Here is a 23,792-nt window from a genome sequence, read left to right as displayed (position 1 = left end):
GGAGAGCATCAGGTTCCACTGGGGGAAGGGCATTGTTTCAAAATGCAAGGCAGACAGCCCCTGAGGAACAGAGCCAGAGGTAGACTTCTGACCTCACATGCATACTCATGTGTGTGCACCTGTGTACATTACACAGACATAAGATTAAGAAAAAGAAGGAAATAAGTAACCCAAACATCCCTATGCTATTAAGCACAAAAAAAAAAAAAAAAAAAAAAAGCTTACATTCAAAACAACCATGAATATCCCCATTCCTCAGAACAGGTCATATCCTCCTCATCCAATCCAATAGAACTTGAAATGTGTCAGAGTCTAGACTGGTCTTTCTTTGCATCTTGGCATTTGTGTATGTATAATGAACTATCTCAGAGAAGGAAGGCCAAATCCAAACCTGAGGTTCCTTTACGTTTCCTACTGAGCACACAGTGGATAGTCCAAAGGTAATCTTACACAATGTTTTTGGTGACTCTGCATTTTGACTGTAGACTGCCAGGTGCAGCCTTCCCCACCATGACAGTGTACTGGCTGGTTTTGTGTCAACTTGACACAAGCTGCAGTTATCTCAGAGAAAGGAGCTTCAGTTGGGGAAGTGCCTCCAGGAGCTCCAGCTGTAAGGCATTTTCTCAATTAGTGATCAAGGGTGGAGGGCTCCTTGTGGGTGGTGCCATCTCTGGGCTGGTAGGTAGTCTTGGGTTCTATAAGAGAGCAGGCTGAGCAAGCCAGGGGAAGCAAGCCAGCAAGTAACATCCCTCCATGGCCTCTGCATCAGCTCCTGCTTCCTGACCTGCTTGAGTTCCAGTCCTGACTTCCTTGGTGATGAACAGCAGTATGGAAGTGTAAGCTGAATAAACCCTTTCCTCCCCAATTTGTTACTTGGTCATGATGTTTGTGCAGTAATAGAAACCTTGACTAAGGGGCTGGTGAGATGGCTCAGTGGGTAAGAGTACCCGACTGCTCTTCCGAAGGTCCAGAGTTCAAATCCCAGCAACCACACGGTGGCTTATAACCATCCGTAACAAGATCTGATGCCCTCTTCTGGAGTGTCTGAAGATAGCTAAAGTGTACTTAAATATAATAAATAAATAAATCTTTAAAAAAAAGAAAAAAAGAAAAGAAAAGAAACCTTGACTAAGACAGGCAACATGATGGCACTGCAAGTTCCCAAGTTTGAAGATTGCAGCTTTCTGACTTTTGGATTATAGATAGTCAATAGATAGGAGACAGTTGTTTCTGTTCTCCAATACTAAGGAGGATCTCTTCCCAAATCTCATCTAACACGTGGGTTGTGAAGGCACCAATTCCTTGATTGTACAATAAAAATACTTCATCTGTTTTTTGGTAATTTTCAATGTTTTCTTTTAAATCATTCATTCTGGATTTTGTTTTTCAGCAGCTGGGTGTTAATTACCTCCTTCTTTCCAATGGAGAATTATCATACATACATAATACCTCTTCATATGCTTTACCATACTTTCCAGTTTTGTTCTCCTGACCGAAGGATGCAAACTGTACCTGTTTTGATCAAGAACATTTACCATTTTAAGCAATTCAAGCTTTCATGCAGGTAAGATTCCTTTTGGTACACGGCTAGAATCCTTTGACTCTGTCCCATGAGTTACCACCCATGCCAGGCGCATGTATGTATTAAATAATCTGAAGCACTCCTCAGCTTGGGGATGGCTGGTTCATCTCATCCTTTTTGTCCCCCTCCATGACTGTTATCCGCTCTTGTGGCTTCAACCACCACTCAGTCACTAATGACTTCCAAATCTGTTTCACGGGATTGGCCCCTGGCCGGCTTCAGACTAATCATTTACCAGACGAGTGTGTGCTTATCTACACACAACCACTCCAGGAGGTTCCCGAACCAATGTGGGAAACTCTTGGATGCTGCATGTGTACTTGGATGCCTCAGAGTCCTCACAAACTCCAAAAGGAAACACAGGAATTTCACTTTCCCCTCTAGGCATGTTCTCTCAGGCCCCGGCCAATTCCTGATTACTCAAGACACTCATTCATGTCTTCAATCCTTCCCAACTGACCACCAATCCTACCCCCCAAACACCCCCTTGTTTCTCCCATCCTCTATCTCCTTTACTACGGCCCTCATCACTTCTGCCATGGGTAACTTAAGCCATCACTTAATTCATTTCACATCTGCAGCAAGGACTTCATTCAGCAAGGCATCTTACTTGTGAGATTCAGGGCTTTACAAAGCAGCCACACCCTATCCTTCCACCCTCTCCTTATTAGGGGCATTGATGCTTCTTGGGTCTGAGGCTGACCCTCATTCTCAAGCAAGACATTACCTGTACTTTAGTCTGTGTTTTCCATGTTTATCACAAAATAGGGAGATAATATACCCCCTCTTTCCACTTTCTTCCCTATTGCTTTTTAAAGTCTTAGAACAGAACAATATCTTTTAGGAGCACTTCATACCCACTGTATACTCAGGACTTACTTGACAATTGGACCTAACTCATTCAAACCAAGTTCTTAGTGAGGACTTACAATATCTTTCTTGTCTGTCCCCACCCACCCCCACCCTCCCACTCTTCCTTTATATCCCCAAGAGTAAGGTAAACACTTACATTTAGAGATAAACCAGCAATTTGGCTCAAATTGCTGTTGGTTTCTTTTTTAAATACACAGATTAAACCCACTCCTAAAGGCCTGCTGAAACTGAGGAAGGGAAAAACGCTAATTATGCAATCACTTGATGCACTTCAAATGTGGATTCTGGCTGACTAGGCCAGGCAATAAGCAACTCCCGTTTGCAGAGAGCATGCACCGTGTGCACTTGGGTTGAATCCTCGTGCCAACTCTAGGAAGCCAGTGTTGCTAGGCCTCTCTCTGCAGTAAGGCGCTGAGGCACAGAGGGGGGTCACACATCTAAGAAGCAGAGCTGGGAACCTGAATTTAGCACCATCTACCAATCTCAGCTCTGGAGCAATGCATTTAACTGTGAATCCACAACAGAAGACCCCTGAGACCTCAGGAATCCAGGGCTCCATCACCCCTTCCGGCACTAACATCACAGCAGAACAGGACCACAGCAAACAGCAGGATGTTAGGCTTAGCTCTCAACTGACCCGGCTCCGACTCAGGGCAGTCCTTACTTACATGTCGTCAAACTAACTGAGACAAACGCAATCCTACGGCCATCGTACTTTCAGGATACCTCAAGCAACCAGCAGCCGTGGGCCCTTCTCTCCTTCCACCCTGTCAGGTGAATGCAGTACTAGCTAGCGTCCCCTGCGGCTACGGGCGGGCACGTGATCATCACATCCCGATCTGACAGTCTGCGGCAAGGAGGGCCGAATGGAAAATAACTGCCATTTTCCTGTCCTCCTTCCAACTCTTAAGTAGACTTTTGATTAGCTGAGTTCTTTAAGTGAGCAGGTGCAAACCCAAACACACTCCAAAAGCCAGCCAGACAAAGTGGTTGAGGCTTGCCAAGGACAGTGGGGTGGCCAGCAGCTAGCAGCTAGCAGCCAGAGCCTCTGTCTGTTTTATACAGGAAATAGACAGGGCATCCCACAGCCACAGGTTTTCCAAATGAACTACCGTCTTGTTTTACACAGACTCAGAAAGAAAGAGACAGAGCTGCTACCCACAGAGCAGGCACCTTCAGCAGCACGTACTGCGGATCTAGCCAAGCCTTCCCTGTTACCACTCAGAGGGCCTGCTATCTTTTAAAAAACAAAAACAAAACGAAAAACATGTGAAATCTCATTTTCAAATGCTAGCAGCTAATTTAGGGGGTGGGAGAAATACCACAACAGCATTCAAGCCAAACAAAACACATTTCCTGGCCAAAACACTTCTTAGGGAGCCAACTAAGAAGCCTGCCTTAAAACTGAAAAACAAAACAAAACAAAAAAAACAGACAAATAGAAAAACCCACAAAACATATAAGCCAAACCCATGTCTTAAAATACAAATTGTTCTAATATCTGCATTTCAATGCACACATAATAACCTAAATGTGCCCTAGTGGTATTTTTTTTTTTTTTTAGGGTTATAATCTGAAGCTTTTACGTTAAAAGAACCCTCTCCCCCCCCAAATTTCAGAAATCCAAATCCTAGGTATGAGTTTAGACTACAGCAAATGCTTTTCAAAAGGAACTGACAGGAAGGAAGGGGGCAGAGGAAGAGGGTAGAAAGAATGGAACAGGAAAAAAAAAATGTTTGGAAATAACTGGCATTTGGCAGAAATATCTCAAAGAGTCTTCTTTGTCAAGAAGCAGACTGAATTAGGTGTTTGTGACAGAAGCTGGCAAGAAGCAGTTTAAGGGACGGTTTATTCTGCCCATTTTAAGGATCGGGTCAGCCAGGTGGGCAAGGCACGGCTAATCAACATGAAGCTGAAGCTCTTGCTCTACTCCCTGCTCCTTCAGTCCAACTAGACTGGACCCTGAGGTACGAGGTTACCCGGCTTCAGGGTGGGTTCCCCGCCCCATCACTTAAACCACCTCTCTGGAAACACCCTCATGCACATACCCAGAGGTTTGCTTCCTGGGTGAGGATCCAGGTTAAGCATCGGCACGGCTGTGATCTACACCCCCGGAGATCGATAAGCCTGGCATTGATCCTGGATCAGGAAAAGTATTGAGAAAGGGATCTGGAAGGGAGGTTGGGTCAGTGCAACCAGCTACAACCCTGACCTGATAAACTGTTGGACTGGGAGCGCAAGGGGCAGGAAAAGATGGATCACGTCTTAGGTCGAAAGAGGTCCTCGCTAATGTCCCAAGGATGCTCAACAATCAGACAATCACACTTACATAAAAGTGCTAAAGGCTCCTCTTACCAGCTGACCTGCTTACTCAGGATGCTATGTGATGATGGCAATGAGGACAAAGGTGACAGAGGACAACTGTGACCATTGTCTGTGTGACGTTTCTCATGAATGTGCCGGATAAAGGAATTCCAGGCATTAAATGTGTGGAAGAAAAAAAAAAAAAGTACCAGACAGCAAATCCACTGCATGTGGTGATGGAGATGCTAGCGGCCCAGCCCAGTATGTGAATTCAAGGAAACAAATGTAACACTGGGCATTCCAGGGTCCCAGTGAAAATGGTAACTGTGGAAACGAACACATACAGGTTGTGGAGAAAAATAAAACTTAGTAGCGGTATGTGGGAAACAAGGGGAAGAAGAAAATGGCTGCTGAAGTAACAGTGGAAGTGGTGTTTGCAACTCTGTCCTCCAGTGTATTGAAAGTGGAAGGTTTATTTTTAGTCAAAAAAAAAAAAAAAACAGCAACAGATAAAATACATAAAATGATTACTCAAATTATACAAATTCTAGTTCAACAAAAACCTTACTCTTCAATGTTCTCCCGACTCTGTTCTACTCCGTACCTACAGGACCCATCTATCCTAGGGACTGTGGGTAAGCAAGCTCCAAGGATCTCCAATCACATGCCAAATGCCCCAGCCTCAAGAAGGCTCTCTATAAAGGCCATGGGAAAATGAGCACCCGGGGCTCTTCTCCAGGGCCACAGTGGGAAATAAGACAAACGTCCAGAGCCCCTCTCAGCCCTCACTTACTCCAGTGATCCCAGTCAGTGTCCCCAAGTGCAGGAAGCCAGTCATATTATGCTGAAATCATCCACGGCCCTCCCTGGCCTTGAGGAAGTCCCAATCTGCACACGGCACAAGTTCTCTGCCATTTCCTGCCAGCTGAACCCCTGAACCCCAAGTTGGTTCCACCCCTTCTTCCACAGCCTGTGGCTCAAGTCCAGCAAATGTGCAGGCTACACCTTTCTCTGCCATTGCTCCACCCAAGATACCCTTCCCAAATCTTTAACAAACGTCGATTTGTCCATCAGATCCCAGTTCATACCCTCTAAATCCAACCCTCTCGTGTGCCTGTCCCTTGAATGCATGCACTTCTTACGGGAGACAGAAACAGCTCATGAAACTATCTTGCTCAGCAAGCGGGATACAATGACTTTCCCCTTAAGGAAAATGTCATGCAACAAATATGGCAGCCCTTGTATATAAAAACACGGAAGTGGGCACAAAAATTTACAAAGATACTAAAGCAAGATGGCTACCTTCAACAGCAGTCAAGACACACAGATTCAAACGCAGAGACTTCGATGGACAGTGAGCAGCGAGTGTGGTGCGAGATGCCGTCCCACGATGGTTGAGACAAGGTTCGTGAGAAAGAACCACTGAGCGACTGAATGACTGTCTCTGGCACCATCACAGTGCATGGGGGAAAGGTGAAGGCTGGTGTCTTTGACGCAGCACTCAATGAGGAAACAAAGGGGTTAAGTGACTTTCCCAGAGCCTCGTGACCTATAAAGGACAAAGCCAGAAATGGGACCCAGGTTTCTGACTGTGACTCCAAGGTCTGAGTCATGTTATGATGTCATTTTACTTGATGAGGATGGTGGTGATGATGATGGTTGTGGTGATGATGGAGATGGTGGTGGTGGTGGTGATGGTGGTGGCGGTGACAATGACAGACCAATCTGATCATTTACTGAGCACTCACTATCTGCTCAGTCAGTACCAGGCATGGTGGCACATGCCTTTAGTCCCAATAGTAAAGAGGCAGAGGCAGGAGAATCTCTGAGTAGGAGGAGGCCAATCTGGTCTACATAGTGAGTTCCAGGATATCCAGGACTATGAAGACAGAACTTGTCTCAAAACAAAACAAAATAGAACAAACAAATCCAAAACCAACCACAACAAACACTACACACTTCTAGAAACTGTTCTGCAAGAGACATTAGGCAAGACTGCAAAGCTGTTCACTGAAGACCAGAGTGCCTGTCACTTGGAGGTCCGTGGCCGGTCCCACCTCCATAAGCATGCTGGCCCATCTCTTGCTGCACTCTTAAAATTTTCTAAAGAACATATGCTAATTTAAATAAAACCTACATTCATTTTAAGTTGATTCTGGCTTTTCCCCAGATGTTCTTATAGCTCCCAACAGTTTTGTCTCCAGGTAGAAACGCAATTTGTTTCTTGCAAGTCTCGGACATTTTCAGCTCACACACAAAGCAGATTCTTGATTCACAGTGCCCCCCCCCCCCGACTTATTCTTCCTTAATCTTCTCCCTATCAAAAAAATAGTACAGACACTTTCTAAAACCCACATCCCCAAAGCCATAGGCCAGGCATGGTGCTTTGTGCCTATGATCTCAGCATCCAGGAGGCCACAATGAGTGGATCATCTTAGTGAGCACAGTTCAACCAGCTAAGCCACAAAGATCCTGTCTCAATCTCCCCCAAGGAAAAGCAAGCAAAGGCTCCGGGCCGTTCTCGATTTACCCCTTCCTGCACAGGGACCAACACCTCCTCTGCATGTCTGGCTGCTACAGCTTCCTCAGCTCTGAAACCAGACACTGCCCACTGTGCTCACTGCCAGCCTCTTGCCTGCATGGCTGTCGGTCAGTGAAGTGGTCCTCTCATCTTGTCTCCATCCTTGCTCCCCACACTGCACAGAGCAGGCACAGCCACCATCCAAAAATATCCATCAGGCCCTGCCACTGTGGATTTAAAACTGGGACCAATTCTTATAAACACGCTCTGCTCTCTCTCCCATGACCCTGAGCAGCCCTATTCCCCTTCCAACATCCCACTCTCCTTCCAGCAGTCACACGGCCCTTCTGTTCCTCCTGTTCAGGTCTGGACCCCCTCAGGAGCATCCTTCCCTGGACTTCTCCATAGGTTCTGTATGTCATTTAGGCTTTGAGTTAGAACTCACTTGCTCAGCATATCCTCTCCCATCCCCCAGGGATCCCCTACTGACCTCCCAGGAGCCCTGGCACCTACCCTCTTTGCCCTACGCCACCTTGCCCAGCTTCCTGTCCTTAGAGCACTCATCGATATCTGGACATGTAGTTCTTGTTTACTGGCTGGTGCTCCCCAAAAGGCAGGAAAGTTTCACAGGGTACGACCCACCCCTCCTCCCCAATGCTGCAGCCCCCAGCAGGTGTGGAGGAGATGTCCACTGAGCTGAATAAAAGACTTTACAAAAAGGACATTATGCGCAATTGTATATCATGGCAGATGATTAACAAGTTACATTTTTAAGTCATATTATAAAAACCATGTAAGTATGTTGCAAGCACAGCTTAACATACCCAGAGGCACAGATACTAAATATACATCTATCATAGTTAGGGTCACTGTTGCTCTGTTTGCCATGACCAAAAGCAACCTGGGAAGAGAGGTTATTTCACTCGCAGTTTATCATCATCAAAAGCAATGAGGGCAAGAACTCACCCTGGGCAGGAGCCAATGCCACGGAGGGGGCCTGCTTACTGGCTTGCTCCGGAGGTTGGCTTGCTCATCTAGCTTTCTTATAGAACCCAGTACCCAGGGGTGGCACCACCCACAAATGGGCTGGGCCAGCCCCCATTGGTCACTGATTAAGCTGCCTCACAGCTGGATCTTAGGGAGGTGTTTTCTCAACTAAGGCACCTGCCTCTCTGATAACCCTAGCTTGGGTCAAGGTGACACAAAACTAGCCAGTATTAGGTCTGATTATGCACAGAAATTAATCTATCATGTATAATATCATGTCATAGTCAGTTACCTCTAAAGGTGAGATTAAAACTTTAAAAGAATTAGTCTCCAAGCTTTCTCCATTTTTATAAAGCATTTTCCCTGTTTAACTTTAAAAGACAGTTCCACTTTTTTTTTTTTTTTTTTTTTTTNNNACAGAGTCTCATTATATAGCCCTGGCTAGTCTAGAACTCACTACACAAACCAAACTCACAGAGCTCCACTAATCTACCTGCCTCTGTCTCCCAAGCACTGGAATTAATAGTGTGTCTATTGTACTCTAAAGATAGTTCAAATTCTAACAATGTACAGATGTAGATGTAGCATTAAAAAAAAAATTCCCAGTAAGGAAATGGCAGCTAATAAGATGAACAAGAATTTTTCTGACTACTCGGTTATGGATCAAAGTGATAAAAACTATAACAACGTCTTTAAATTCTGACTCAGGAAAAGAGTTTGAAAGTCACTAGAAGCTGTGGTTTGAGGGCTAACAACCCCCCAGGGGTCCACATGACTGGCTGCCAAGGTCTTGGGGCTGGTAGTATTAGAACATGCAACTTTGAGAGATGAGACTCAGTGGCCAGTCTGCTGGTCACAGTAGGTGTGTACTCAGAAGGAACTGTGGAATCCCAATCCTTCTGATTTCCAGTTGGGTGATGTGGGCTTTCCCTTACATCAATACCTCAGTGATGATTAGAGCACAGGGTCCTCACCAGAACTGAGTCAAGGCCAACGCCACGCCCTTCACTGGCAAAACCAGGAGCTAACTACAGGTCTTCCATATAAGTAGCCTGTGTTGGGTATTTCTGAGCAACGTACTGGGGTGGTGGTGGGGAGTAAGGGCTTTATGCCCAATGATTATTGCCTTAATTATGAATTTTAAAAGATAAGCAATGTAAGATTCTCAAACTGTGGTTTGTTTTAAGACAGAATGCCCCGCTGCATCAATTCATACTGAAGAATTTTTAGTAGCATGGGGAACATTTCCTGAAGGCCCACGTTACAAAATGAACAAAACAAAACAAAACCCCGAATGCCCAAGACAACCTACATTATGGGATACGGGAAAACATAGATAAGAAAATACTATGGTTTAAAGCTAGTCATTCTCAGCCATGCCTCTTGATATTTCAAAAACAAACCCTACATCCAGAAGCCCTGCAAATGGTCCCCCAAATCCATAGGTGGACAGTCAGCTGTGTCACTCTAGACTTTTCCTTAGAGCCCATCTTTCCTTATAGATTTCTGTGTTCACTTTCTGTCACAAAACATCAAAGAAAACCAGTGCATAATGGTAGTTTACCACCACAGTTTTAAAGGTCTGTGCCCATGAGACCCTTCGCTATACAGGTACCGTGAGGCAAAACACTATAGTGGGGGCGTGAAGAGGGGCAAACCAACTCACAGCACATCGGAGAGTGGAAGGGAGGGCGGCCACTGACCCACCAGACAGTGAACTAAGGACCTCCCATGAGGTATTGACCCCAACAATACAGCCTGTGGCACACTCCAGCACTCTCGGCTTTGCCTGCTGTGAGGTGGAAAGTTCCAGAACAGAGTCCTCTGTGATTCCATTGATCCTGGCCTTGAGGGCAGCGTTGCTCCATCCTACACTCAGCCAACACAGCGCAGCTGCCACCTAGGCACCATCGCACGCAGGCCTTGCCTGTCACTAGGAGAAATTCTGCAAAGTGAACCTGACCCCTAAGAGAAGCACGCTAAACTGCTAGTTTCGGTGGAGGAGTGGGACCGCAGTGGGCTGTGGAAGCGATGCTGTCGGTAGATGGGAGCATGACGTAAGACATGGATCTTGCTTGTGTCCCCTACCTATGTCTATGACCTCCCATGGGGGCCACGCTGTCCACGACTCATGACGCTGTCTTCCTTATTTCAGCTATATGAGGAAATGGAACATAAAGTCGGCGTTTGTCACAAAGGTGTTTTGTGATGACTGACTCTCCACTTCCATTGTAGATCCTGGCATGCAGACCCACAAACCATGTGCTGTCTGTAACTGTTACTGACGTCTTTGTCTCTACATTTCATTAAAGCTAGTGCAGATGCACGTACCCTCGGGTGCAGGCCCCACTGCCCTTGTCTCCTGGGAAGATACATGCTGGAATTTCTCACTCAGAAGATGCATAAGGGCCACACCTCCTAGATTTATGAGGGAGGGCCTGGCGATTTCACGAAAGATAAAATTTCAAAATGGCATGAGGTCTCCTTCACGGTGGCAGGAGTGTGCCCTTCACAGAAGGTGCAATAGCAGTTTCCAGCCCAGAAGCCTAAGAAAAGTGTCACCCAACTTCAATAAAGTTACCTGTAAATGTCAACAAGGTGACGTCACCTAGCTGCGGCTCACCCAGCGGGTCGAACAAGCGGAGGGCAGTGTTTGTGTTCCCTGGAAAGTAACATCACACGCTTTCTTCTGAAAGGACAGGCCAGGAGGCCAGGATCTGTAGCTTGCTACCTTACCTCAGTGACCTCCTGGCTTCCCGCAGTGCCTGTGGTTGTTCCTGTGTGTCATTGCATGGGCAAGGGTACCTGTACCTGGGGCACTGTGGCCTGGCAACAGAGACACACCCATCACTGTCTGAGTCAGACAGACCTAACCTTGAGGAATGTATGGTTGGACTACTCAAGACAATAACAGAAGGAAGCCAAAGTGTCTTAAAAAACAACAACAACAACAACAACAACAACAACAACAACAACAAAACCAATCACTAGCAACAAAGAACATTTGCATCTAAGTGGGCGAAAGCGGGCGTCAGCAAGCCCTCAGACCTGGAACCAAATGGTGGAAGGAGAAAAGACTCTCCTGAGAGTTGGCCTCTGACCTCTGCACGTATATACTCACGCACAAATAAATGGATGGTTTTCCTTTTAAAACCTCAAAATACTTCTCAATGGTCAGGAACAATGCTGTGTCAGGATGCCCTGGAATTTTCAAGACCCACAAAATTGATCTAGAAATCTAGAAAACCTCTCCTGTTCAGAACGCCCAGTGTTTGTCGTGCCACCAGCTCAGGGGGTATGTTTAGCCAGTCTTCTCTGCCGGTAAGCACCAAATGGGCATCCTCACCCACACAACAGGGACCGAAACAGACACGGAACTTACTCAAGTTCACACAACCTCTGGGAACGGAAATGCAACTTCCTCCCGGCCCCTACACTGTACCACATGCTTTTTAGATATTGGGAATGCTGGGGGGCGGGGGTGGTGGGGGTTGCTAAAAAGCAACAGAGCTATTATTGCTCCACACTGAAATAATCTCACCTAGTGTCTAGAGAGTAATCTTGGAATCACCCTACACAGTGTTATAGAATTGATCACATGTATACGTGCACGTGCACACTGCAAAAACAAAACCTAGATGACCCTACATAGACCTCTTGGTCATCTGGCTTGACAAATGATAAGTTTGGTGCAGCTCCACCAGCGGGCATCCCCCTGCAGCACTGTCCCTTCATTACTCACGAAAGCTATAACCCACTCCTATTACTGAGCATGGAAGCTATTTCCACTGGATAACTGCTGTTTTAAGGAGTTACAAGAATAGCTTTGTCAAATTGCAGGGGTGGTTTTGATATGTGCATGGTAGTGGAGCGGCCCTCAGCATCTGCAGACAGCTTCCCCCCCCCCTCCATCTCCCTTCCTGGCTCTGATCTGTGCTACAAAGTAAATTCCCACCAAGTTGGTGATCCCTGTGGGATGGACCAGGCTCCCAGCAGGAGCGCCCACACACTGGCACTGTGGAGGCCAGACCACGGCTGTAAGCTGGTTTCTACACACACACTCACTCCTACCCACCCACCCCCCAACCCCCTGGTTTAAATTCCTAGGGGTAGAAATGCCTGACTAAGAGACAGGGCACATTTTTGAGGCTTTTGATGAGTAATGCAAAATTGCCCTCCTGGAAAGTTACCACAATTCAAACATCCGCCGGGCATCTCGAAGCGACAATTTCCAGAGCCTGTGGGGGCTTTGCGAGATTTGATTTCAAATATCCAAATTCCAACGAGGCCATAAGGTTTTGAAATTGTGAAATCACTTGACTGATAAGACACATGTAGAAGAAAGGCAATTCAAGGCACTGTTCGATCTCAAAAGTAAATACCGTTTCAAGCATCAAAGATAAAACGTTAAGGATACCAGGAATTAGTGGGTTTACAGGGTAACTCCTGGAAAATCCAATGCCTGGGTCAGTAAGGGACATGATGCAGCCACACCTGCCAACTTTGGCTAGTGCTAGAGTTAGGAGTTTGGCTTTCAAAAGGAGCACTCTATTTTTTTAATCGAGAAATTATATATTCATCCATATTATATAAACACACTCTCACAGATAATGTGCCAGTTGGACAGTCTTGAAATTCTTTTAGGTATGCATTTCCTTAACAAAATATGGGGCACCTGCTGTGGGCGGAACACCATGCCCATGGTGATGACGCACGGAAGCCCACAGTGGCGAACCCCTCAGGGAGATGCTCCTCTAGACAGAACTCAGACTCTTATAGGTAACAGTCAGTCCAAGAAGGGTCAGGATGCCAGTCAGTCATCAGTGACTGTCCCCAGGCAAATTGTGACATCCCTGGGTCTCAGTTTCTTTACATATTAAACTCCAGAAGCTGACTGGGTGACCCGAAAGGGCCCTCGGCCTCTCAAGCTCCGCTGTGTGCCTAGGCTGTCTGAATCCTCAATTTTATGTTTTCCTAAGAACTTACATTTTCATCTCCCTCTGGATCTTGCACACACTCTCCCCTATAACCGTTTTGTTTGTTTGTTTTTGTTTTTTAAACTACAGTAAAACTGCTGATCATGGTACCTTCAAGGAGTAAGCACGGGGTAAAGTTCCAGTCAGATGACTTACACTCCCAACTTTAACTGTTTCTTTGGAGAAGTTTCTCGAATGCCTTATTCACTTTTATCCTCTAAAGGCACGAAGAAGGGCACAGCGGTGGGGCCTCCAGGCCTGCTGCGTGCAAACAGCTGGCATCTTGTCATCATGCCCTAATGTTCACAGTGGCCCTCAAACAGCCCCAGAGGTTACAGCATGTAACTGTGGGCCATAGACTCACCTTCATCCAACCACCAACAGGGCTCAGCCAACTTGCACAGTTCTGTCCACAGGACAATTACAACCCATTTGCCCCATAAGCGTTTTCTAATGTTAGAAGCGGGAAGCACTTCTGTCAGCACTTGTTATTTTCCACCAGATGTTCCTGCTACCACCATGTCAACTGTCCTTGGATCTAGGGACTTCTTAACAGAAGTGTGCTTTGGGGAGGAAGGCATAACCCACAAGGGCCTTCAGAAAGAAATATCGCCCCCTAGTGGCCCTTCAAGATAACACCACATAACAAGATTATGCTCGATTCCAGACATGAATGCTAATTCCAACTTGTTCAGCCTTAGAAGCCAAAAGAATGAAGGAGAGCCAAAAACTTCCCACCGTGCAAAAGTACATTACAAACCAAAAACATACACCAGAAATTTCTCCTCACCTCCCAACACTGAGTGGGCAAGGCTTGCGAGCACCACCTTCAGCCTGCATCAGCAGCAGCAGTGCAAGTGTTTAGAAGGAACGCATGCAGCACCACTCAAGACAATGCATGACAACTGGAACTCCTGCCTTTCTGCAACCTGTACAGGGACTGCAAAGGACCTGCTTGAGAGCGTTTGCATTTCTAAACATCGAAACTCCCTACAATGCCTCGCTGACTTCAGCGTGGGAAGTGAGAATGTGAAAAGGACCAAGGCGACTCTGCTCAAGAAGGAGGTGTGGAAGAGCCCATTCTTATTTCAGTGTCTGCATAGCCTGTGTCACGCCGAGCTGGGAGATCTTTATGTAGAAGCAAGTCACAAGTCACTACCGTCAGGTATCAACGGTCAGAATAGAAAATAAGAGAGAGAGAGAGAGAGAGAGAGAGAGAGAGAGAGAGAGAGAGAGAGAGAGATCAAGCTCTCATTCTGCAAGATTACAGAACTCCTCATACAGAACAGGGACCCAACAGTCAATCACCAGAGACAAGACTCTTATCGCACAGCTGTAACAATTGCTTGGCATGAAACTCATTTCCCAAGTTTTCAATTAATATAAAGGAACATATATTTAGAACAACAAACAGATTGGGAGTTGGGAAGAGGAAATACCACAAGTTCCTGCTATTTCCTAAAATAGAGCAGGCGCACACACACATTTCTCCTGTGAGAACAACATACCTGAGCTTGGCACAGCTCATTGGTCAGCCGCAAGCCCGAAGAACCAAAACATCATATTAAAAAAGATAAAAATAAAAAGCATCTGAATTATTCACTCCCATGTAAATGGCTGCTCCACTGGAATCAAAAGTGAAAATTTGGACTAAATATCTCTGGGAAATCACTATGACTTACTAAAAGGGGCTGTGTTGTGTTTTGTTTTTAACACTTCCGACTTGAACTTCATGGCAGAAGGGTGAGATTTAAGGCAACAATCTGAGAGTGTGTTAACTGTAACACACATGGTAAGGCCTAGAGCCTAGGTGGAGAACTCAGATAACCGACTCCAAAGAATTCTGACCAAAAGTCAGGTAAGATTATTTCTTAAGGGTTTTCTTGATTTGCTCATCTATTCAACAAATAAAGCAAGCCAGAGGTGCGGCCTCTGCTGTGCGCGTCACAGGAAACACAAGACCTGTCCCTGAACTCCTGGAGCCAGCATGGAGGAATTCTTCCACCCTCAGCTTCTGCTCTTCTCCACGTGCAGCGCCCCAATCCAAGCACATGCCCACAGCCTCCCCTTCTACGCAGTAGCATAGCACCCTGGTGGCCCTATGGCGCCGCCTGGGTGTTGACTCGTGCAGTGCCCTCTACCTGAGCTACACTTCCCCGTTCTCCAGAATCACACGCTGCTCAGCTCCCACCAGTCTACCCTAGGCTTCTACCACAGGCTTCTCTGGCCACAGGCAGCAGTCCTCAGGGTGACCCTATCCACCTCAGCCACGCCCCTCTACCTCAGCCACGCCCCTCTACCTCGGCCTTTCCCTGGTCCTTAACCTGAAACCATCTTTCTTCACTGCTCTCTCACGTTTTTTTTTTTTAAATCCATCTCCACAATTCAGATGGAAACTCATGACAGCCAGTCTGTTTGTCCCGTATAAGCTGGATCTCAGTTTCCCGAAAACTGCCTGGAATATTAACAGAAGACTAATAAACACCTATTTATGAAGAACAAATATGGACCAGTGTTAACAACACTTTTGTATTGACACCACAATGTTAGGTCCCAAGGGAAACAAAGACCATACTCTAAATGCTAAGAGTGGATTGGATTTTAATTAGATTTTTAAAAGGTTCCTCGAAGCTTATAGGAGGAGGGGGGGAGGAGGGGGAGGGGAAGGAGGGGGAGGAGGAAGAGCCTCCACACAGGATCACATCAGGCTACCTAATGCATTGTGCTCAAATGCTAGCATTAGCGACGACGCCTAACCTCTACAATTTATTCTGCTTCCAAAATCACTCTTAAGAGATGCCAAGGACAAATATTCTTAAAAGCATCCTTCCCCTAATATTTGGCAGTAATCCTTTCTCTAACAATGAAGGTGTGAAAGCAATTTATTCACATTAAAGTAGAAGTCAGTGGTGATCAACCACAGAAAGCACAGACTTTATCCTAATGAGACGCAAACTTAATGGAACACAAAAAAGAACTGCCCTGCCTTCAATTTAATAAAAGGTATGAGCCTTCACTACATATTCAAAAACACTTAAACTCTTAGGATTGTTTTTTTTTTTTTTTTTAAAGACAGGAACTCATAATATAGCCTGGCTTGGAACTCAGTACAGAGCCTAAGCTAGCATAGAACTCACAGACATCCACCTGCCCCTGCCTCAGAAGTCATGGGTTTAAAGGCTCCACACAGGGCCTGGTGGATTATTCTTATAAGTGCACAGTTGTTACTTTCTGTTGTCATTAAGAGTATGACTTTAGGTCCTGGCCATCATAGCTCTCATTTCACAGCAAAGATGCCACAAATCCCCTTGGGTCACTTTGAAGTCATTTAAGTGGAGGATGTGCACTGGGGCAGAGCAGCCTCCACTTCCTGCAATGTGAAGAAGCAACTTTGGGGCCCTGGGAATAACTGAAACCCACTTAAAAGCCTCGAAAAGAAAAAGTGCTTTATAACACCCTCGCAGCAAGGTATCAGAAGAAGATACCTGTGAAGGAAGAGAAGCTTAAGTAAACTGTGGCTTATCCTTAAAGATGCTGCGTCAGAGGGAGAGGGAGGAGGCTCCCTCAGGGGGACTGGAGACTGTTGGGACTTAGGACTTCATGGGGAGGCCAAGAAGCTGGTGCAGAACAGGGCATGCGACTATCCCAGCCAGCAGGAAGACAAAAAGAGCAAAAAGAGCAAAATGCTACCAAGCATTGGGTTACATTCGGAGAGAGACAAGAGCCCGTAAGCTGGTGCTTACTGATGCTATAGGGGCGTGGTGGGAGAGAGATTGGCCCTTTACTCTGAACTACAACTACTGGATCTTCTCTAATGTGAAGAGAGGCATCCCACAAATCAATATGGTAACGTCTTCATTCGATCAGGTATACTATTCCTAACACACGCTCCCCCCCCCCCCCAAAATGAGTCTTCCGTAGCAAACGTTTTTAAAACTCAGGAAATAATTCGTTTGGTTTTAACAGCACAGTCCCCAGTCCCTGCTGAGTCTCATCCCCCAGAGGAGACTCTCAAGTATCCACTCATTGGAGCAGAGCAGCCTGTGATCTCACCTCTTACAAGGCAAATACACCTCAGTTCAACTCTGGCCTGAGAGCAAATAGCAGCTCCAGCCTCCTTGAAAATATACCTCATATTGAAACTGAGCTTAAGGTTCCTCAAGGATGCCTCCAAATGAACACCTGGCTGTAAGAAAAGTCAGGAAGAGAGAGAAAAGAGCACAGTCCAGTGTTTTTTAAAAGCACAGGCTATGCTGAGATTTGCTTCCCTCTGCCAGTCTTACCCTAGGAGCCTCTGCTCCTAGTGGAGTATGACTTCAGATCTGTGTCAAGATAATCCTGCAAGGGGAGAGGACGGCATCGCAAGGGGAGGGGACAGCATCAGTTGCAATAAACAAATGCTTTAGGTTTTTTTCACTGGGGGGGGGGCGGTGCTTTAAATATAACGTGGGCACCGCTTTTGAACTCCTGACTAATGTAAGTCGCGTCAACTCTAAGCAAATATTATTTGCCGGGTTAAATATGCAAGGGAAGACATTGCAAAGTTTAAACTGAAAGTTCTTCTGAAAAACCCACTTTAAAGAAAGCATAAGGTAAACGCAAAGAATGCATTCCCATGTAACTGTCAGTCAGTAACAGCGCACGTGTCCTTTCAGTATCTGACTGCATTAAACACACCTACAGAAAGGGACGCAAAGATAACCCTAGTGTAAACGTGTGTTTCGGCAGCTGAAGTGGGGGGTCAGAATCACATAACTCAAGCTCCTGTGTAAATTCACACTTGCTGTGCAGTTTTCTGTGCGTCTGGATCCACGATCCCAGCTCTGTGCTTTAGACAACACATCCGGAAAGCCATCCATTACGAAGCCTAACTTTGCTCGCCTACACTTTAACTTGGGAGTTTAATAAGTTTAGCGCCTTCTGACACAAGCACCTAGAACTACAGACAGGTCAGTCAAACGCACCATCAAAACAGAAAGGATGAGGAACTACTTTTCTGAAGCGCTGAGGTTTAGGGGCAGGAAACCATCTGGCAGGTCGTAGCTCCGAATGGGGAATTAAAGGTCCTGCCCATCCCCCTGGTAACCTCTGGCCTTGGAACTCAGTGCCCTTCGCGCCGCACAAGTTTCGCGCGGTGTAGCCCGCGTGGGCGCGGGCTGCAGGGTTGACCCCCTCGGCTGGCACGGACGGCGCGAGCCCGAGCGGCGCTGCCCCAGAGCCGGGGACGCGCCCCCCGCACGCGCTCCGGGCTGCCGCGCCGCGCCCCCGCACTCACCGGCCGCTCCCGCGCCGCTATCTTGCCATCCCAGTCGGCCGCCGCCCCGGGGCAGCCCGGACCCTGCAGCACCGGACTGCAGTCGCGAAGGAGCAGTCCGGTGGTAGCAGCCGCCGTCCCGGCGCCCCTGTCCCCTTGCAGGCCGGCTCTAGCGGCCACCGACGACCGGCCGCCGCTGCCTTCTCCCAACCCCGCGAGCCACCGCAGCGCCAGGCGACGATAACGGCCGCGGCCACCGCCGAGACGCTCCGGCGCAGACTGCGCGCCCGGAGGCGGCGCCTGCGAGGAGCTCGGCGGGGGGCGCAGCACCCAGGCCCCGCCCAGGCCCCGCCCCGCGCGCCCCCGCAGCCCTCTTGGCCGGCCCTGCCGCGCGCACACGCGGGGACGCGGGCCCGCGAGGCCGCGCGTGAGTCGGAGCCGCTGGGTCGCGCGCGGGCCCGGCGCCCAGGGAGGTGCCTCTGCCGAGCCTCGGGTCGCGCGGCCAGCCTTGCAAGGTCACCGAGCGGCGGGCGAGAGCGCGGCGGCCCTGCGGGTGCAAAGCCTCCGGAAAGGCCAGCGGAGCCCAGGCGGCCCTGCGGGAAGCAGAGCGGCTCCCAAACCGCTGTCACTGCGCTTTGCAAGCCGTGCACGGAGGAGGAAACTCGTGTCGCCCCGAAAAGGCACAGGGACGCCAATTTCTGCGGTTTTTTTTTTTTTTTCCCTTTCTTTCTTTCTGACTTTGTGCATTACCTAAAGTGCCCCCAAGGCCGGGGCGCTGCCACTCAGTTCCCCTACTTTCTTGGTGAGGGGACCTCTCAGCTCCTGAGGGCCTGCGGGGGCATCCGAGAACATCCTGGAGCCATCTAGTCGTGCCTCTGAGGCGTGGTGGGCTTATTTGTGCAGAGAAGAAACGGATCCCTTAATGGGGTGAGATTTTTCCTCCGTGCATTGTTCCCATTTCCGCAGTTTCACTTGGCCTCGGTGTTCCTTCCAGAGTAATGCACCAAGTGAAATTGGTAGGAGTGTTTTATGGCACAGAGTCGTGGTTTGAAGATGTTTATGCTCCGTGCCGGACGCGTTTGATGGTGTTCTCTTTAACACAATTAATTTTGCAAAGTTCCGAAATGTGCCAGACGGAGCCACTGGCACGCAGTCACATGGCTGTGCAGACACACCTTCCATAGGGAGCCGCTTGTTTGTTTTCAGATGTGATTTATCTGGTGCGCCAGGGCCAAGGAGTGAGGGACCTTTGACTGAAATTCTAGACTTTAGAATCTACAGCAATTTGCAAATTGGCTGGATGAAGCTTATTTTCTAAAATAAATATCCCCTGTTAATAATGTAACTCCAAAATGGGCAACAAGACACCTGAAAATATACTGCGTGAAAAAAATAAATTCTTAATAACATCTTTCAAAATAAAGTCACTAAGAGTACCCTAGTGACCAACTCCATTAAAGTGCATATTTTGAACATGAAGTGCCTCCTGATGTTCATGACTGTTTCTGGACTATGTACGGAACCCTCCCCCATTCAAGTTGGACCATATTGCTTTTCCTTTACCCCCATTCTTTCCCACAACTTGAGAAATTTAGTATTCATATTGGAGAATTACATCTTTTCTATTAGACACAGCACCTATGGCTCACAGAACTTTTAGGAGCTAATGAAAGTATATTCATTTGTTTTCAGGTCAGAAGAAAAAAAATAGATTCAAGTGTTTTAATATAGATTAATATTGCTGTCTTTGTACCTAAGGTAAACAAAATAAGAATGTTTAATGTTTAATAACTAAAGAGACTCAAACATATCTAGAGTCCATGAAAAGCATGGCACAGCCTTGTTGTCCAGGACCTAGCATCCTTTTGCGTGGGAGAAAAAAATTAAACCTCAGACAAGACAACAACATGATTTTCACCTTGCCTAGAATGCTGACCCCGGTGGCCTTGCTCTCTTGACATGAATTTACTATTTAATCCTCATAACACACCTGTGAACTGGGTTCTGTTCCCACATGTAGGAACAGATACAAGTTTCGTGGGGCCTGAAGTGTCTGCAGTTTGGGTGGCCCTCTTAAAAGAGAAAACAAAACAAATGGGAATATCCAACATGGTCCAGAGCCACTCAGCACCTGGGGGAACAAAGAGGCCGGGCAGCCAGAATGAGACCTCTGTCTCAGTCAGAGTGGTTAAGTTGCCTTACCTTTACAAATCGTACAAAGCACACTTGATCCTATTAACACATTGCCTAGGTTTTCTCGTATGGGGACGGAGAAAAGCTACCTGGAAATTTGCCCATCACAGAAAAACCCAATTCGTTTGTGCCCATTTCTCAGGGAAGAGCTTGGGAAATTTGTCACAACTAGTTGAATTTCGTAACACCTTCATGACCCTGTGGAATGGCTAGAAGAGTTGCAGTATGCACACTTCTCCAGGAGAAAGTATGGGTTTCATATTTACATAAGATAGATACTATTTGTTATAAAGAAAGCACTTTTAAAAATAGCAGTAGCCGCCATGTTGGAAGGGGCCAGTCCATAACTCATGTGAAGGCATTTGCTAAGACTCTGCCATCAGTGATGGCCAGAATCAATTCTTTTTATGTCTTGTGTAAAAAAAAAAAAAAAAAAAAAAAAAGTAAATTAAATTAACCAGTATGAATTCTTAAAGGAGTCATAGCTCAATTGCAAGTGCCGTGGCTAGAGCCCATTTTTGTCTCCTTTTTCTGGATCCACTGTGTTTTTTTAAATATCACCCTATATAATATCTATGGATTGCATTTTCGTGAGATACTATAATGTTTGTTTGCTATTTAAATGGCATAATACGAAGAGCCTGACACATCTTCATAAACATCTGTCAGACAAACAATGACATCGACATAATAAATCACATAATTAGAGGTAAAAGGGTCAGTTATTTGGCAAGCTGAAATGGAATAGACACAAGGCAGTGAGATGCGGAAGTCTCACACTCGATGGTTTCTTCTCATTTCATTTCTTTATGTAGAAGACTCATACCCCTCTACCCAGCAATTGTCTAGTCTCCCTGCCTTTCTGTTTTGTTTATTCCTCCTCCTCCTCCTCTTGCTCCTCCTCTTCTTCCTCTTCCTCCTCCACTCTTCTGTATAGGAATTTAAAACAAAAACAAAAACAAAAACAAAACAATGAAAACCCATAATAAAGATTCTGGGATTAAAAGGCTTTGTCCTTCGCAGAACCAAAAAATAAAAACAAACAGCAGCAAAATAGAGCTGACGGGAGGTTTGTTTTTGAATCTCAGCATCGTGGCCCTTCAGACAGCTTCTCTTGATGAATGACCTCATACGTATAGAGCTTGTCAGTCAGCAAGACAAGGAAGGTATGCTGTCTTCCTGGAAGAACTGTTGGAACCAGATAAGAATCTACAAATTAAGCACAGTTATTCACTGGCGAATGGTTGAAGTGGCCGAAACCACTCCTCATCTTCAGTCTGACAGATGAATGTAGATTTAAATTGGTTTATTTCAGAGCACAGTTTTGGACAAGATTCAAAACTTTAATTAGATCCCTGTAAGAAGACATATGAGGGTAATCAGCTCACTTGCTCTAGATTTGATATTCCTTCCCCAAAGTAGTTTGGAATGCTATTTAAGGGACATGTTTTTTTGTTTGTTTGTTTGTTTGTTTTTTGATTTATTTATTTATTATATGTAATTACACTGTAGCTGTCTTCAAGACACTCCAGAAGAGGGCGTCAGATCTTGTTACGGATGGTTATAAGCCACCATGTGGTTGCTGGGATTTGAACTCCGGACTTTCGGAAGAGCAGTCGGGTGCTCTTACCCACTGAGCCATCTCACCAGCCCCCTGTTTGTTTGTTTTTAAAAAGCAATAAACACCACGAAACAAAGTATCTTCCCAGAATCCTGTCTCAAATATATTCTCTTTCAGTTAAAATGACTTCAGGGGCATCACATAAAATATGTTGGTAACTCATTACATCTCTAGCACAGCACTGACTGAACTGTATTTTGTTTGTACTCTGATTATTTGTACTGTGCCTTCTTCCAAAAAGAAGTTTACATAGAAAGACAAACATTTAAAACTATTAATAATAATAATAATATACCTGGTTGAGGCAAATAATAGGATATAAATACAAAATTAAACTCCAAGCTTCTCCATAAAACCATGAAGTAGGGGAAGTGGGAGTTCCCATAACTCTCACTGTCTAGTAAAAGAAATCATAGTTTCATTTAGGAGAAAGTTATTCCTGGGCCAAACTCTGTAAGGAACCTTGTCAAAAGAGTATTTATATGAGGAATATACAAAAGTCTAAGGTAAGAGAGACTCAACCCAGAATTTTGGGCCAATGTTTTACACACACACACACACACACACACACACACACACATTTTGGTAAATAGCTTGAAATTGCTATTAAAAGTCAGCTGGAGTTTTGTTTTGTTTTCTCACTGGCCACTGAAGCCCAACCAAATGCAACATCAAATCTTTTCCCCAGCTTCCTTCTCTGACATGGGAGTGACTAAGAGCAATGCGTTTGGAGGGTTGTGGGCAGAAAAAACTCAAGTGACTTCACTGCTATAGAACCACGCATCACTGTGTATGTTTTGCTATAGTTTCCTTGGCCAGGCATTTTCCTCTACCCACCATGCATTGTCTTTAGTGCACACTGTGTCAATGTCCTTTTGTAAAAGATGCATCGCATATCTGCATCACACATCAGTGATATATGCTATGAATCTCAGCATCATAGTCATTTTAGATTAAACACGCCCTCTGAGCGCAGAGGTGCTGGGTGGAGTAGTGGTCGGAGCAGCCAGCTGTCCAGAGAGGGCAAAGCCTGGAGGAGGGAATGTGAGGCCTGAGTGGGTATGGCTGAGATCCCTACAGAATATTCTTCCTACACTTCCTTGTACTGTTTGCTATCACCCCGAGGCTCCTAGAGACCAGTCTAGTAGGTCAAGCATTTAAACTGGGGAAAGTTTAACTGCCTCGGGTTGTTAAAGCTAAGTTCCTGAGCCAGAAGCCTCCACTTAAGATTCACTGGGGGAAAGCAGTGAGCTGAGAAAACCTGGGAAGGAAGGCAGGGATAACCTTGGGGAATAAACCCTTCCTGTCTTTCCTCACCCTCTCTTCCTTTCCTCCAGGGTTCCAGTGAGCATTGGTCTGATTGGAATCTCCATTTCACATCCTTCCTGTTCTTCTTAGCATCCTTGATTTCTGACCTGCCTCTACTTTCTGACCCGCCTGCTTTCTCTCTCCCTCTCTCCCTCTCTCCCTCTCCCTCTCTC

At 46.3% G+C, this 23,792-nt stretch overlaps 1 protein-coding gene across 6 annotated transcripts in view; it reads right to left on the bottom strand.

Moving 5' to 3' along the window:
• Lifr (LIF receptor subunit alpha) overlaps positions 1-23,792 on the bottom strand; it is a 104,153-nt gene that overhangs the window by 42,307 nt on the left and 38,054 nt on the right. For 2 of the 6 annotated variants that reach the window (XM_021208507.2, XM_021208509.2), the window contains exon 1: positions 8,247-8,317. The exons of 1 other annotated variant lie outside the window; for it this stretch is intronic. The gene's annotated coding sequence lies outside the window, so the exon portion shown is untranslated. Of the gene's footprint in view, positions 1-5,552; positions 6,561-8,246; positions 8,318-18,518; positions 18,787-23,792 lie in introns of those variants that run through there. 3 more of the 6 variants (XM_021208506.2, XM_029543884.1, XM_029543883.1) reach the window with 3 other exon arrangements.

Source organism: Mus pahari, chromosome 11 (genome assembly GCF_900095145.1).
Source record: "Mus pahari chromosome 11, PAHARI_EIJ_v1.1, whole genome shotgun sequence".
Lineage (NCBI taxonomy): Eukaryota > Metazoa > Chordata > Mammalia > Rodentia > Muridae > Mus > Mus pahari.
Note: the sequence above shows the minus strand (reverse complement) of the source record. Positions and strands in the feature narration are given on the sequence as shown.